The sequence below is a fragment of the Bos taurus genome, unplaced genomic scaffold, assembly GCF_002263795.3.
Source record: "Bos taurus isolate L1 Dominette 01449 registration number 42190680 breed Hereford unplaced genomic scaffold, ARS-UCD2.0 Leftover_ScbfJmS_1751, whole genome shotgun sequence".
Lineage (NCBI taxonomy): Eukaryota > Metazoa > Chordata > Mammalia > Artiodactyla > Bovidae > Bos > Bos taurus.
Window position 1 is genome coordinate 18,977 of NW_020190851.1, and position 16,243 is coordinate 35,219.

The following is a 16,243-nucleotide window of genomic DNA, read 5'->3' on the forward strand; positions in this document are numbered from 1 at the left end:
CTGCTGTAGAGCCAGGGATATATTACAGTGCTGTGCATCTCAGAAGTTTGACTTGCATTAAAAGGACATGAAAGTGAGTGTATACTCTGAGACACAGGCCTATGATACTCTCACTCACTGTACCTTCTGTTGACTCTTCTTCTTTCCTATGCCTTCACCCATGGTCAGGTCAGCATCATTTTCCTCCTAGAGTAACTGAAATAATCTCAGGACTTCTTTCCATGCCACTCTACCTGGCAGAACCTCAGTCTGCACAGCAACTGTAATTATTGCCTATTTTTAAACATTCAGGTCTCATCATGCTACCCCCTTGCTTCAGGCCCAACTGTTGCCTCTCTTTGCTGCATGGTTAAAGGTCACAATTGTGTGGTTCCATCTGGTTTTAGTTTTCACCCTTCTTTCTACATGAATTTTAGAATCAGCTTGTCAGTTCCCTAAAATGTCTGCTGGTCTTAACGTTTTCATTTTCCTTCAGTTCAAAATACTTTGTACTTTCTCTTTTCATTACCTTTTTGATCCAAGGGTTATTTAGACCCGTGTGATTTAGTTTCCAAATATTGAGAGTTTTCCAGAGATCCTTCTTTGGCTCTTGTTTCTCATGATTCGATAGGTGCATCCAGAGGGGCTCTGGGGCTAGGACTGATTATTTCCTGCCTTGGAGGCAAGACCTTGCTGACTACTCTGTTCATTCTGCTGGTATCTAGGAATTTCCCAGCCTAGCTCATGAGAATTGGAGAAGGAAATGGCAACCCACTCCAGTGTTCTTGCCTGGAGAATCCCAGGGACGGCAGTGCCTGGTAGGCTGCCGTCTATGGGGTTGCCCAGAGTCGGACATGACTGAAGCGACTTAGCAGCAGCAGCAGCAGCTCATGAGAATAGATAGAATTCCTGGGACTGAGTGAGCACCAGTCACAGGTTCCTATAGTCTTTTCAGATGGTTTCTTCCTGGTCTCAGGTGGTTTCTCCCAGATGGGCTCTGTTCCTTCCTCTGCTAAATACCCGAGGGGCTCCTCCTCAGATCTCCAGGGTCCTTTTTCTCTCTGTTCCCCTCTCTCCTCTCCATGGTTCTAATCTGTGATCTCTGCCCACTTTGGTTCACCAGACTGTCAGCTTCATCACCTCCTGTCAGGGAGTCTGGCTAACTCAGCTTCCATTCCTTCTCCCTGTGTTGGGGCCTGGAAATTCTCTCAAGGCAGTGAGCTGGGGCATTCCTTAGGCTAACCTCATGTGTTTCCAGGATTGTCTTTCATTCCCTGAAGTCCTTTATCATGAAAATAATTGTTTAATGTATTTTGTAGGTGTTGTTTTTGCTTGCTCCACTAAGGAAGGTAAATCAGTAGCTGTTTACTCTATCTTGGTTAAAAACATAATGGCAGCTGCAGACTGTCCACAGGGTTGTTCTTCCTACTCTACTTACTACTTTCTGCTCATCCTTCATTTCTCAGTGTGACATCTCTTCCCCAGGGAAATCTTTCCTGGACCCAGTCTATGTCAAGTTCTGTTATATGATCATAGAACTCTCTTTTCTTAGAGTATCTATCTGAACTCATAATTATTTTATTTTTCTTTGTCTTCTACTAGACTTCAAGCTAAACAAAACCCAGGGGCATCTGTTTTATTTGCAGAGCTTTGGAATAATATCTTCCACATTATAGACCCTTAACACTTGTTCAGGGCGTGGATGAGTGAACGTGAATTGCACAGTCCTTTATACTCAAAAATTACTCACATAAATTTTTGTTTGTTTCTATCTTTGTTTTCTTCATCATGCAGGTTCTGTTGGCTTGTTGAAAATTCAGGATACAATTCTTTCGCAAGAAAGATTAGTAGATTTTCAAAGAAGCCACTGTGGGCTACTTAGAGGAGAATTTTACAGAATGAAAAGTAAGGTTCGTGGGCTACAAAAAGAGCTCTCAGAAATGAAAGAAGTGAAATCACAGTTAGAGCATCAGAAAGTGGAGTGGGAACGAGAGCTCAGCAGCTTGAGGTACTGTACACCTCACTTTAAAAAAAATATTTGAACTATTGTTTCCTTTAATACTGCAGAGATGTAGACATGTTATAATGACTAACTTATCCTCTAGGATTTTACAGAGGAGAAAATGTTAGTAGTATTGTGGAGTGTGAAATTCTTAGAAATAATATAGCATTTTCTTAACAGTGAATGCTTCCAATAACTTAATGTATATTTTTCCAAATCATCATTTTCATGAGCATACAGAAGTCCACCATAATGGAAACCCCATTAAATATTTACCAAATTGACTTTCAGTTGTTTTTTCACTTTTATGTATTCTATTTAATATTGCAAGGAACACATTTTCTATAAATTCATTTCTACCTTTCTAATTATTTTAAATACATTTTAAAAATAATATTGTATAATTTGGTCAAAGTATGAGAACTTAAAAATGGTCTGTGATCTATATTTCTAAACTATTCTTAGGAAAGTTTATATTACTTTACATTCCCATTAGCAGATTTATGAAGTAGCCATTTTTCTCAAGAGAAAATTAGGATAGAATTTATGCAGTTTTATTCTTAACACTCTGTCTGAAAACAGTGACCATTATTAAGTGTTTTTCATTGTATTCCCCCCATGTTTACTATTTTAAACATTGTGAAGAGGGAACAAAAGTTATTGCAGCAGTGAATAATATCATGATTTTCTAAGAAGAGTTTTAAATTTTGCGGATTCACCTTAAAGCAAGAAGAAGAAAATAGAAGAAATGCCGAGATGTTTTATGAAAAAATGAGGGAGCATTTAAGAAGAAAAGAAGACCAATACAGTAAAGAAGTTGAAGTGAAACAGCACCTAGAATTCACTTTCCAAGCAGTAGAAGTGAAAGTGAAGACTGAGAGAAATAATCTGAATCGGGTAGAGTAATCTTTGGTGAAAATTTCAAGTTTCTAACATGATTTTATCAATATTACTTATAATATCCCCCTTTTTAAAAAATACCATTTATTTAGTGTCATTTTGTTTAGTGTTATAGGAAATTTTAGGTTAACTGTTAAAAACAAAAGAAAAGAAATTCAAAGTTCCCAAAAGTAACAAGGCCGGAAATAAGAATTGTATGATCCTGACATGCTGGGTGCACTTTTTCAAGCAGAGGGAGGAAGAGGGCATGTCAGTAGCTCACACAATAGATCCTGAGAAACCACAGGGTTGAGAATGGTGTAGAAACTGGAGGTTAAGCTCTCAGCCCACCTCAGGCAACCGATCCTTCAGCCTTGACAGACCATTCATGAGTGAATAGGTCTAGAAGAGAAGGGGCACTGGGAGGGGCCATCGTGCCTAATTTTACATCAACTTGCCTCTGGCCTTCAATCTGGCAGATGGCTGAGGGTCGTGGACCCCCCTCCCTCTGTGCCCATAAGCCCTCCAGTCCACCTGCCCCATGAACAGCTCAGAGCTGGCTCCAGCTTTCCCAGCTGCGTTCTTCCTTACCACACCTCAAGGGCAGGTGTTAACTGTTGTCCTCGAGAGGTGCAGGGATTTTTTTCCAGAAGTTGGTAGAAACCAGACACTCTTGAAGTTGGTTGTCCTTCCTTCTGCAGAGTTCTCAAGTGGCATCTCACAGCAGAGGAATTTGCTTCCACACCCGATGTCCCTCTCAAACATGGACTGCGTCCCATCCCCGAGGTCCTAGCAGCAGATCTCCCACAACGAAAAGCTCTTGGAAAGAGGTCAGGAAAGTAGTATTTGTAATTCAAATCCATTTGTCTAGAGCAGTCAGGGAGTGACATACGATGGCCTCATCCAAGGAGAGGCCTTTAATATTTTCCATAGGAATCAATCTCAAATTTTTGTGACTATCTTGGAGGAGCCGGCACCCTGATTGTGGTTTAGGCAAGGAAGACCATGTATGGTTCACCATCAACTGTGCTACCTGACCAAGTCCTTCTGCTTTGGAGTGAATGTGTCCATCACTCCATGCATGTAGTCACCTTCAGTGTCTGAATCAGAGTCCATTCTTGGCTCCACTGTCATTTCTTTAACCAATACCCTGTCAACGACCTTTTCACATCATTTACTGTTTTTCATTTTGTAAAAACTGTGACATCAGTTGTAAAAACACTTTTGAACACTTTAAAAAGTTGTTTCTTTAGAATAAACTTATAAAAGTGCCTCTCCCACACCAAGCGGTGGGGGGGAACTCTTGCTACCAATTAAAGATATTCTGGGTTTTGGTAATGATTTCACTTCCTCGATTGATTGTTAGGTTAGTTTATCACTTCCCCTAATGATAAGGAAGAAACTATAGGCAGTTCAGAGACCACATTTTGGATGTGATTTTTCTACTTGTGAGAAAATGAGCACTCTGCTCTGTGAGTGTCCTATTTCAGTACAAGGAAATTTTGAGAACAGTGATAGATATGGCATAATATATATTTAGTGATAGTTATAAGTGTTTTCCATTGTATTTTCCCCATCTTACTATTTTAAACATGGAGAGATAATGAAAGTTATTACAGCAGCAAATAATCTCATAGTTTTCTAAGAGCTTTCTAAATTTTAGCTTATTTACCATTAGTGTATGTACCATGAATGAAATAGGAAGCTTATTTTGTATTGATATGTTTGTACTAGAGACATGTGGTATGATGTAAGAAGACTGCTGCTGCTGCTGCTGCTAAGTCGCTTCAATCATGTCCGACTCTGTGTGACCCCAGAGATGGCAGCCCACCAGCCCCGTCCCTGGTATTCTCCAGGCAAGAACACTGGAGTGGGTTGCCATTTCCTTCTCCAGTGCATGAAAGTGAAAAGGGAAAGTGAAGTTGCTCAGTCGTGTCTGACTCTTAGCGAGTAGTAGAGTCCAAAGACCTGGCGAAAAGGCTGTAGCTTACTCATATTTTAAACTTTTGCCTTTCCAGAATAATTACAGCTAATGAGTTAATTAATGTTTGTAGAAGTGTCTAGTACAGTTGTCAATGGGTGTAACTTTTGTAATTGCCTATTAAAATGTTAGAAGATAGCATATTCTCAAGGAAAAACTTTTGTATAAAATTTAGTCTATTTATACAGAGTTAAGGCTCTTACTGTGAAGTAGATGTATAGGAGGTATCAAATGCAGTGTTTATAAACCTAGCAAGTGGTGTTGTTTATTGAATTATAGTTGACTAACAATATTCTGTTAGTTTCAGGTATACAGCACAGTGATTCAGATATATATGTATATGTGTGTGTATATTATATAAATGGAGCTTCCCTGCTGGTTCAGAGTATAAAGAATCTGCCTGCAATGCAGGAGACCTGGGTTCAGTCCTTGGGTTGGGAAAATCCCCTGGAGAAGGTGGAGAAGGCAATGGCACCCCACTCCAGTACTCTTGCCTGGAAAATCGCATGGGCAGAGGAGCCTGGTAGGCTGCAGTCCATGGGGTCCCTAAGAGTCAGACACAACCGAGCAACTTCACTTTCACTTTTCACTTTCATGTATTGGAGAAGGAAATGGCAACCCACTCCAGTGTTCTTACCTGGAGAATCCCAGGGATGGGGGAGCCTGGTGGGCTGAAGTCTATGGGGTCGTACAGAGTCAGACACGACTGAAGCGACTTAGCAGCAGTAGCAGCAGCAGCCTGGAGAAGGAAATGGCTACCCATTCCAGTATTCTTGCCTGGGAAATTCCATGGACAGAGGAGCCTGGCAGGCTATAGTCTATGGGGTCCCAAAGAGTTGGACATGACTGAGTGACTAATACACATACACACTCACTCACACACATGCTCACATGTACACACATATTCCGTTTCAGATTCTTGCAGAATATTTAGTGTAGTTCCTTATGTTGTACAGTATATCTCTGTTGGTTATTTTATATCTACTAGTGTGTATATGTTAATCCCAACATCCTAGTTTATCCCTTCCCCTACCCTGCTTTCCCCTGTGGTCACCATAAGTTTGTTTTCTGTGTCTGTGAGTCTCTTTCTGTTGTGTGAATAAGTTCATTTTAGATTCTACATATAAGCAGTATGATATAATACTTGTCTTTGTCTGACTTACATCACTTAGGGTGATAATATCTGAGTCCATCCCTGTTGCTGCAAATAGCATTATTTCATTCTTTTTTATGCCTTACTAGTTTTCCATTATATAAATATTCCACATCAGATGCAATTTTTAAGTGTAGTCAGATCTATGAATCTTTTATTTTAAGCCTTCTGGGTTTATTGTAGTTCAGAGGGAAGCCTTTCCAGTTCTGAGCTTCTTGAAAAGTCTCTTGGGATTTTTTTTTATTTTTATTTTACTTTCATGGACTCACTGCCTTCCATTAAATTATTGAACCTTTTGGAATTTCTGCTTGTATAAAGTCTGAGAATTGAATTGAACCTTATTTTTTCCTGTTGGAGACACACTTGGTGCAGTCTTTTCATTGTATAAACATACAAGTTAGTCTTTCACTTTCATAGAAATCATGGAATGTCACTTTACTGAGTAATAGCTAAAAATCTACTTTGTTTCACTTAGGTTTATGATAGTGTGAACAAACAAAAGACCTGTTGCACAAAAAGCACATGCTGCAGGAGGAAATTGCCATGCTAAGACTGGAGATAGATGCACTGAAAAATCAGCACCAGGAAAAGGAAGAGAACTATTTTGAGGACATTGAAATTCTCAAAGTAAAGAATGATGATCTTCAAAAGGCAATAAGACTGAATGAGGAAACATTAACAAAGACTATATCCCACTATACAGGCCAGCTTAATGCTCTGACAGCTGAGAATGTGCTGCTAAACTCTAAGCTGGAGAACAAAAAAGAAAGTAAACAAAGACTGGAAACAGAAGTGAAATCCTACCGTTCTAGACTGGCTGTTGCCTTACATGATCAAGGTCAGACATCAAAAAGAGACCTGGAACTTGCCTTCCAGAGAGCAAGAGACGAGTGGTTATGCTCGCGGGACAAAATGAAGTATGATGTGGCTAATCTAAAAGATAACAAGGAGACACTTTCCCAGCAACTATCTACAGTGGAAAGTATCTTCAAAAAGCTGAAAATCAAGCTGCATCACACGAGAGATGATCTTAGAGAAAAGACTTTGATGTTAGAACGTGTCCAGAGGGATCTAAGCCAATCAGAGTTTCAAAAGCAGGAAATTGAACACATGTATCAGAATGAACAAGGCAAAGTGAATACATACCTTGGAAATCAGGAATCCTTAGAGGAGAGATTATCTCAACTCCAGAGTGAAAACATATTGCTCCACAGCAACTGGGAGCCGACAGTAAAGAGAAGACGGTCATTAGCATCCAAGACCAGTTTCAGCAGATCGTGAGAAAACTTCAGGCCAAATATGAGAAACAAGGTCTGATGCTGGAGAAAAGAAACAAGGAGTTAACCAAGAAATGGAATCATTTAAAAGAGAGAATGTATTGGTACGAAAATGAGAAAGCAGGAGAAGTGAGTATCCAGAAGGAGAAATAATTCTCAGACTTTCTGAAAGAAAGTTCAAAGTGATTCTTGATTCTGGCTAAATGTTGAATCTAGTTCAATATAAAAAATACACAGGCTGTAAATCTATGGTCTCTAAACCAGCTTAAAAGCATACTTTGTATCCAGCAAATAAAAATTAGACCAAAGAAATCTTTTACTTTGTGTAGGGACATCGTGTCATTTATGAAATGTTAAGAGATTTAGTTCTAAATTGTTAACATAGACAGGTACTAGTAATTTACTCTTTATTAAGGTAATAATTTTAATCTTTATGTTACCACATTTCAGTATTATGATGAAGCAGATAAATGCAATGCTCAAACCTGAAATGAATATTTTGAAATGAAGCTTCAGTTACCTGGATTATCTTGTTAGTCAATTCCAGGTTTCCCAGAGGCTGTATTTTATGTATCGTACTTTGTTTTTGTTTTTTGTTTTTTTTTTAATTTTATTTTATTTTTAAACTTTACATAATTGTATTGGTTTTGCCAAATATCAAAATGAATCCATCACAGGTATACATGTGCTCCCCTTCCTGATATATCGTACTTTGTCTTCAGTAGCTTGTCATAGCTTTTTGTTATATTTGTTGATACAATTTTATTTTTATTCATGTCAATTTGAGTTATATATGGGGATCATTTTAGCCTTGAATCATTTATTCTTAAAGCCTCTCAACTCTTCAAATGCATCTTAGTTAGTTAGTTAGTTCAGTCATTCAGTCGTGTCCGACTCTTTGCAACCCCATAAATTGCAGCACGCCGGGCCTCCCTGTCCATCACCAACTCCAGGAGTTCACTCAGACTCACATCCATCTAGTCAGTGATGCCATCCAGCCATCTCGTCCTCTGTTGTCCTCTTCTCCTCCTGCCCCCAATCCCTCCCAATATCAGAGTCTTTTCCAATGAGTCAACTCTTCGCATGAGGTGGCCAAAGTACTGGAGTTTCAGCTTTAGCGTCATTCCTTCCAAAGAAATCACAGGGCTGTTCACCTTCAGAGTGGACTGGTTGGATCTCCTTCCAGTCCAAGGGACTAGCAAGAGTCTTCTCCAACACCACAGTTCAAAAGCATCAATTCTTCAGCACTCAGCCTTCTTCATAGTCTAACTCTCACATCCATACATGACCACGGGAAAAACCATAGCCTTGACTAAATGGACATTTGTTGGCAAAGTAATGTCTCTGCTTTTGAATATGCTATCTAGGTTGGTCATAACTTTCCTTCCAAGGAGTAAGCGTCTTTTAATTTGATGGCTGCAGTCACCATCTGCAGTGAGTTTGGAGCCGAAAAAAATACAGTCTGACACTGTTTCCACTGTTTCCCCATCTATTTCCCATGAAGTGATGGGACCGGATGCCATGATCTTCATTTTCTGCATGTTGAGCTTTAAACCAACTTTTTCACTCTCCACTTTCACTTTCATCAAGAGGCTTTTTAGTTCCTCTTCACTTTCTGCCATAAGGGTGGTGTCATCTGCATATCTGAGGTTGTTGATATTTCTCCCTGCAATCTTGATTCCAGCTTGTGTGTATTCCATTACAGCGTTTCTCATGATGTACTCTGCATATAAGTTAAATAAGCAGGGTGACAATATATAGCCTTGATGTACTCCTTTTCCTTTTTGGAACCAGTGTGTTTTACCATGTCCAGTTCTAACTGTTGCTTCCTGAACTGAATACAGATTTCTTAAGAGGCAGATCAGGTGGTCTGGTATTCCTATCTCTTTCATAATTTCCCATAGTTTATTGTGATCCACACAGTCAAAGGCTTTGACATAGTCAATAAAGCAGAAATAGATGTTTCTCTGGAACTCCATTGCTTTTTCCATGATCCAGCGGATGTTGGCATTTTGATCTCTGATTCCTCTGCCTTTTCTAAAACCAGCTTGAACATCAGGAAGTTCATGGTTCACATATTGCTGAAGCCTGGCTTGGAGAATTTAGAGCATTACTTTACCGGCATGTGAGATGAGAGCTATTGTGCGGTAGTTTGAGCATTCTTTGGCATTGCTTTTCTTTGGGATTGGAATGAAAACCGATCTTTTCTAGTCCTGTGGCCACTGCTGAGTTTTCCAAATTTGCTGGCATATTGAGTAGGAAGTCAAGAAACACCTGAAGTAACAGGAAAATTTGGCCTTGGAATATGGAATGAAGCAGGGCAAAGACTAATAGAGTTTTGCTAAGAAAATGCACTGGTCATAGCAAACACCCTCTTCCAACAACACAAGAGAAGATTCTACACATGGACATCACCAGATGGTCAACACTGAAATCAGATTGATTATATTCTTTGCAGCCAAAGATGGAGAAGCTCTATACAGTCAACAAAAACAAGACCAGGAGCTGACTGTGGCTCAGATCATGAACTCCTTATTACCAAATTCAGACTTAAATTGAAGAAAGTGGGGAAAACCACTAGACCATTCAGGTATGACCTAAATCAAATCCCTTATGATTATACAGTGGAAGTGAGAAATAGATTTAAGGGCCTAGACCTGATAGATAGAGTACCTGATGAACTATGGGCAGAGGTTCGTGATATTGTACAGGAGACAGGGATCAAGACCATCCCCATGGAAAAGAAATGCAAAAAAGCAAAATGGCTGTCTGGGGAGGCCTTACAAATAGCTGTGAAAAGAAGAGAAGCGAAAAGCAAAGGAGAAAAGGAAAGATATAAGCATCTGAATGCAGAGTTCCAAAGAATAGCAAGAAGAGATAAGAAAGCCTTCCTCAGCGATCAATGCAAAGAAATAGAGGAAAACAACAGAATGAAAAAGACTAGAGATCTCGTCAAGAAAATTAGAGATACCAAGGGAATATTTCATGCAAAAATGGGCTCGATAAAGGACAGAGATGATATGGACCTAACAGAAGCAGAAGATATCAAGAAGAGGTGGCAAGAATACACAGAAAAACTATACAAAAAAGATCTTCACGACCCAGATAATCATGATGGTGTGATCACTGACCTAGAGCCAGACATCCTGGAATGTGAAGTCAAATGTGCCTTAGAAAGCATCACTACGAACAAAGCTAGTGGAGGTGATGGAATTTCAGTTGAGCTATTTCAAATCCTGAAAGATGATGCTGTGAAAGTGCTGCACTCAGTATGCCAGCAAATTTGGAAAACTCAGAAGTGGCCACAGGACTGGAAAAGGTCAGTTTTCATTCCTATCCCAAAGAAAGGCAATGCCAAAGAATGCTCAAACTACCGCACAATTGCACTCATGTCACATGCCAGTAAAGTAATGCTCTAAATTCTCCAAGCCAGGCTTCAGCAATATGTGAACCATGAACTTCCTGATGTTCAAGCTGGTTTTAGAAAAGGCAGAGGAACCAGAGATCAAAATGCCAACATCCGCTGGATCCTGGAAAAGCAAGAGTTCCAGAAAAACATCCATTTCTGCTTTATTGACTATGTCAAAGCCTTTGACTGTGTGGATCACAATAAACTGTGGGAAATTGTGAAAGAGATGGGAATATCAGACCACCTGACCTGCCTCCTGAGAAATCTGTATTCAGTTCAGGAAGCAACAGTTAGAACTGGACATGGAAAAACAGACTGGTTCCATATAGGAAAAGGAGTACGTCAAGGCTGTATATTGTCACCCTGCTTATTTAACTTATATGCAGAGTACATCATGAGAAACGCTGGGCTGGAAGAAGCAAAAGCTGGAATCAAGTTTGCCGGGAGAAATATCAATAACCTCAGATATGCAGATGACACCACCCTTATGGCAGAAAGTGAAGAGGAACTAAAAAGCCTCTTGATGAAAGTGAAAGAGGAGAGTGAAAAAGTTGGCTTAAAGCTCAACATGCAGAAAATGAAGATCATGGCATCCGGTCCCATCACTTCATGGGAAATAGATGGGGAAACAGTGGAAACAGTGTCAGACTGTATTTTTTTCGGCTCCAAACTCACTGCAGATGGTGACTGCAGCCATCAAATTAAAAGACGCTTACTCCTTGGAAGGAAAGTTATGACCAACCTAGATAGCATATTCAAAAGCAGAGACATTACTTTGCCAACAAATGTCCGTTTAGTCAAGGCTATGGTTTTTCCTGTGGTCATGTATGGATGTGAGAGTTAGACTATGAAGAAGGCTGAATGCTGAAGAATTGATGCTTTTGAACTGTGGTGTTGGAGAAGACTCTTGCTAGTCCCTTGGACTGGAAGGAGATCCAACCAGTCCACTCTGAAGTAGATCAGCCCTGTGATTTCTTTGGAAGGAATGACGCTAAAGCTGAAACTCCAGCACTTTGGCCACCTCATGTGAAGAGTTGACTCATTGGAAAAGACTCTGATGCTGGGAGGGATTGGGGCAGGAAGAGAAGGGGACGACAGAGGATGAGATGGCTGGATGGCATCACTGACTCGACAGGCTTGAGTCTGAGTGAACTCCGGGAGTTGGTGATGGACAGGGAGGCCTGGTCTGCTTCGATTCATGGGGTTGCAGAAAGTCAGACACGACTGAGTGACTGAACTGAACTGAACAGGGTCTGGGAGTGTGGTCACACTGGAGTCTGTGCACGCATGACACCAGGTTCAGGATCTGGGCGGGGATGTCATCCTGGATATTTTGTAACTGTGACCTCAGGTACAGGGTATGAAGGGTGTCCTCTGGAAATGGCAAATATTTTACCCCAGGTACAGGGTCTGGTTGATGGTTCACATTTGAGACTGTGGACATGTGACCCAGGTACAAGATCTGGGAAATGACAGCACCCCGGAGAATATGGACATGTGTCACCAGGTACTGGGTCTGAGATAATGCACACGGGAGAGACTAGATATGTGACCCCAAATACAGTGCCTGGGAGACGTCACCCTGAGAACTGAAGACATGTGATCTCAGATACAGGATCTGGGACAGTGTCACCCTGGAAACTGTAGACATATAACAACAGCATATGGTCTGGGAAGGGAGCTTACAATGGAAACTGTGGCCGTGTCATCCCAGGTGCTTGGACTAATGTGGTAGTGTCACCCTGAAATCTGTGGACTGTATCCAAAGGTATGGGTTGGGGGGGGGGAGTCGTGTCACCCTGGAAATGTGACCAGAGGTTCAAAGTCTGGGAGTGGTGGTCACCATGGAGACTATGTACATATGACCAGAGATAAAAGTTCTGGTGAGGTGGGGTCATCATGGATAATGTGGATATGTGACCCCAGGTGTAGGGTCTGGCAGAGGCAGTTACCCTGGAAATTGGAAATGTGACCCCAGGTACAGGGTCTGGGCGAGGTGTCACCAAGGAGACTGTGGACATTTGACCCCAGGGGCTTGTATTTCAAAGGGGTGAACCTTTAGCCTGTGGATGTGTGACCCTAGGTGAAAGGTCTGGGAGTAAGGGTTACCCTGGACTGTGGTCATCTAACACCATGTGCAGGGTCTGGAGAGAGGGCTGTCTGTGGAGACTGGACATGTGACCCCAGGTGAAGGTTCTGTTAGGTGATTTCTCCCTTGAGAAAGTGGACAGGTAACCCAAAATGCAGTGTCTGGGATAGAGGCTGACCCTGGAGCCTGTGGATGTGTAAAACCAGGTGAAGTGTCTTGGAGGTGGGGTCACTGTGGAGACTGTGGATATGTGAACCCTGGTGCAGGGTCTGGGAGAGTGTTCACCCTGGAGACTATGAACATGTGACCCTATGAATAGGGTCTATGAAGGGGTTCATCAGGGAAACTGTGGCCATGTGATACCAGGTAAAGGATCTGATGTGGGGTGTGAACGTGGAGACTGTGGTCATATAACCCCCGATGCAGGGGAGAAAGGGGGTCACCCTGGAAACTGTGGGTGTGTGATCCCAGGTGCATGATCTGAGAGGGGTTCATCATGGAGACTATGGACGTGAAATTCCAGGGATAGGGTCTGGGAGGTGGGGTTACCATGCAGATTGTGTGCAAGTGTTTCTGGTTACTGGGTCTAGGTGGTGGGGTCATCCTGAGGACTATGAATGTGTGACCCAAAATGCAGGGTCTGGGGGTTGCTCTCCCTGCATACTGTGGATGTGTGATCCCAGATGCAGGATCTGGGACGTGGGGTCACTCTGGGGATTGTGGACATAATACATCAGGTGAATGGTCTGGGAGGGTGTTACCCTGGGGACTCTGGACATGTTACCCTAAGTGCAGGGACTGGGAGGTGGTGTCACAGGACATTGTGGTCATGAGACCTCAGGTACAGAGTCTGGATGTTGGCTCATACTAGAGACTGTGGACATGTGATCCCATGTATGTGGTCTGGGAGGGATTCACCCTGGATACTACAGAAATTTGACCCCAGGTACAGGATCAAGAGGGGGTTACCCTGGATACTGTTTATGTGTGACCCCACGTGTAGTTTCTGGGAGGTGGAGTCACACTTCAGACTGTAGAAATATGACCCTGGTCCAGGGTGTGGGAGGGGGGTCACCCTGGATCTTGTGGATATGGGACCTTAGGTGCAGGCTCTGGGAGATGTCACACTGGCCACTGTGGTCATGTGACACCAGGTACATAGTCTGGAGGAGGTCTTATCTTGGAGACTGTTTATGTGTGATCCCAGGTGCAGGGTCTGGGATGTGGGTCACCCTTTAGACTCTAGACATGCGACCCCAGGTACAGGGTCTGGGAAGTGGGGTTACCCTGGGGCCAGTGGACATGTGACCCAAGGTCTCAGGTCTGGGGAGGGGTCACACCAAGGAGACTGTGGATGTGTGACTACACATACAGGTTCTGGGAGGGTGTCACCCAGATGAATATCGACTTGTGAACCTGGTAAGTTGTAGTCACCCTGGATACTGTGGACATGTGAACCCAAGTGTGGGTGTGAGTAGTGTCAACAAGAATTTTGACATGTGACCCCAGGTGCAGGTACTTCAAAGCAGTCAAAATGGAGCCTGTGGATGTGTGAACCCAGGACAAGGGTCTGGGAGGTGAGGTCACCCTTGAGACTGGACATGCGACCCCGGTGCAGGGTCTTGAGGTGGGTTTGCTTTGGAAACTGTGGACCCCAGGTTCAGGGTTTTGGAGGACATTCACCCTGCAGAATGTGAACATGTGATCCCATGTACAGGGTCTGCAAAGGTGTTCACCAGGAAAACGGTGACCATGTGACACCTGGTATAGTATCTGAAGAGGGGTGTCAGCATGGAGACTCTGAATATGTACACCAGGTGCTTGGATGTGGGCTGCAGTCACCCTCGAGACTGTGCATGTGTGACCCAGTTTCAGTGTCTGGGATGTTTGTCATCATGGAGAGGGTGCACCTTTGACTTCAGGTACAGATTCTGGGGGGCACTTTCACCCTGGGGACTGTGGACATGTGACAGCAGGTCTGAGTGATGGGGTCACCCTATGAACTGTGGACATCTGATCCCACATGTAGGGTCTGGAAGAGGGGCCTCTGTAGAGACTGTGGATATCTTACCCTTGGTGCAGGGTCTGGGAGGAGGTCAAAATGAACACTGTGGGCGTGTGACCCCAGGTATTGGAACTTGGAGGCAGGGACACCCTGGAGACTGTGGACATGTGACCCCAGGTACAGCATCTGGGAAGTGATGTCAGCATGGGTAATGTGGACGTTTGACCCAAATTGTAGGGTCTGGGGAGAGGGCTAACCCTGAAGACTGGATGTGTGATTCCAGGTGCATGGTCTGGGGAGGTGTCATCTTGGAGATTGTGGATGTGTGACTCCATATATAGGGTATAGGAGGTGGGGTCACACTTTAGACTGTAGACATGTGACCCTGGTCCAGAGTCACCCTGGAGATTGTGAACATAGGATCCCAGGTACATTGTTTGGAAACTGGGTCACTGTGGAGACTGTGGACACGTGCAGGGTCTTGGAAGGGGGTCACCCTGGAGACTGGACATGTGACCCCAGGTACAGTTTCTGGGAGAGTGTCACCCTAGACTGTGGACATGTGACCCCAAGTGCAGGATTTGGGAGAGGGGTCACCCTGTTGACTGGACATATGTCACGAGGTGCAGGTTATGGGCAGGAGGGACACCCTGGATATTGTCAAAGTGTGACCCCAGGCACAGGGTCTGGGCATTCCCTCATAGCTCAAAAGCTTCCCCTATAGCTCAGTCAGTAAAGAATCTACCTGCAATGCAGGAGACCCAGGTTTGATTGCTGGGCTGAGAAGATTTCCTGGAGAAGGAAATGGCAACCCACTCCAGTATTCTTGCCTGGAGAATCCCATGGATAGAGGAACCTCGCTGGCTACAGTTCATGGGGTCACAAGAGTTGGACACGACTTAGTGACTAAACCACCACCATTAAGGACTGTTAAAGGGTGAGAGTTTAGCAAATAGAAAATAAATAGACAGGGTCTGGGAGAGGGGGTCGCCTTGGAGACTGTGTACATGTGACCCCAGGTACAGTGTTTGGAAAGGGAGTCATCCTAGTGACTATGGACATGTGAGCCCAGGTAAAGGGTGTGGAAGGAGAGTCACCACAACTCCAGGTACAGGGTAGGTGATGTGAGGTCACCGTGGAGACTGTGGACATGTGACTGCAGGTGTAGGGTCTGGGAGGGGTTTACCTCGGAGACTGTGGACAAGTGACACAATGTGTAAGGTCTGGATGTGAGGATTACCCTGGAAACTGGAAATGTGACTCCAGGTACACGGTCTGGTAGGTGGGGTAATCATGTTAACTGTGAATTTGTGACAAAATGTATATGGTCTGACCCTGAGACAATGTACAGGTGACCATAGATGTATGTTTGGGAGGGAGTGTAAATGTGTGAGGGTGTGAGATGGAATGTAAGAGTGTGCAAGGGAGTGTAAGAGTATTTAAGAGTATGTGAGGGAGAATAAGACTGC

At 43.2% G+C, this 16,243-nt stretch overlaps 1 long non-coding RNA gene across 1 annotated transcript; it reads left to right on the top strand.

Annotated features, from left to right (window-relative positions):
* Nucleotides 1-879: 879 nt before the first annotated feature.
* On the top strand, nucleotides 880-7,567 carry LOC132344754 (uncharacterized). Its single transcript, XR_009493708.1, has 4 exons — nucleotides 880-1,987; nucleotides 2,627-2,878; nucleotides 3,562-3,690; nucleotides 6,470-7,567. It is a non-coding gene; the product is annotated as an uncharacterized lncRNA (long non-coding RNA).
* The last annotated feature ends 8,676 nt before the right edge of the window (nucleotides 7,568-16,243 follow it).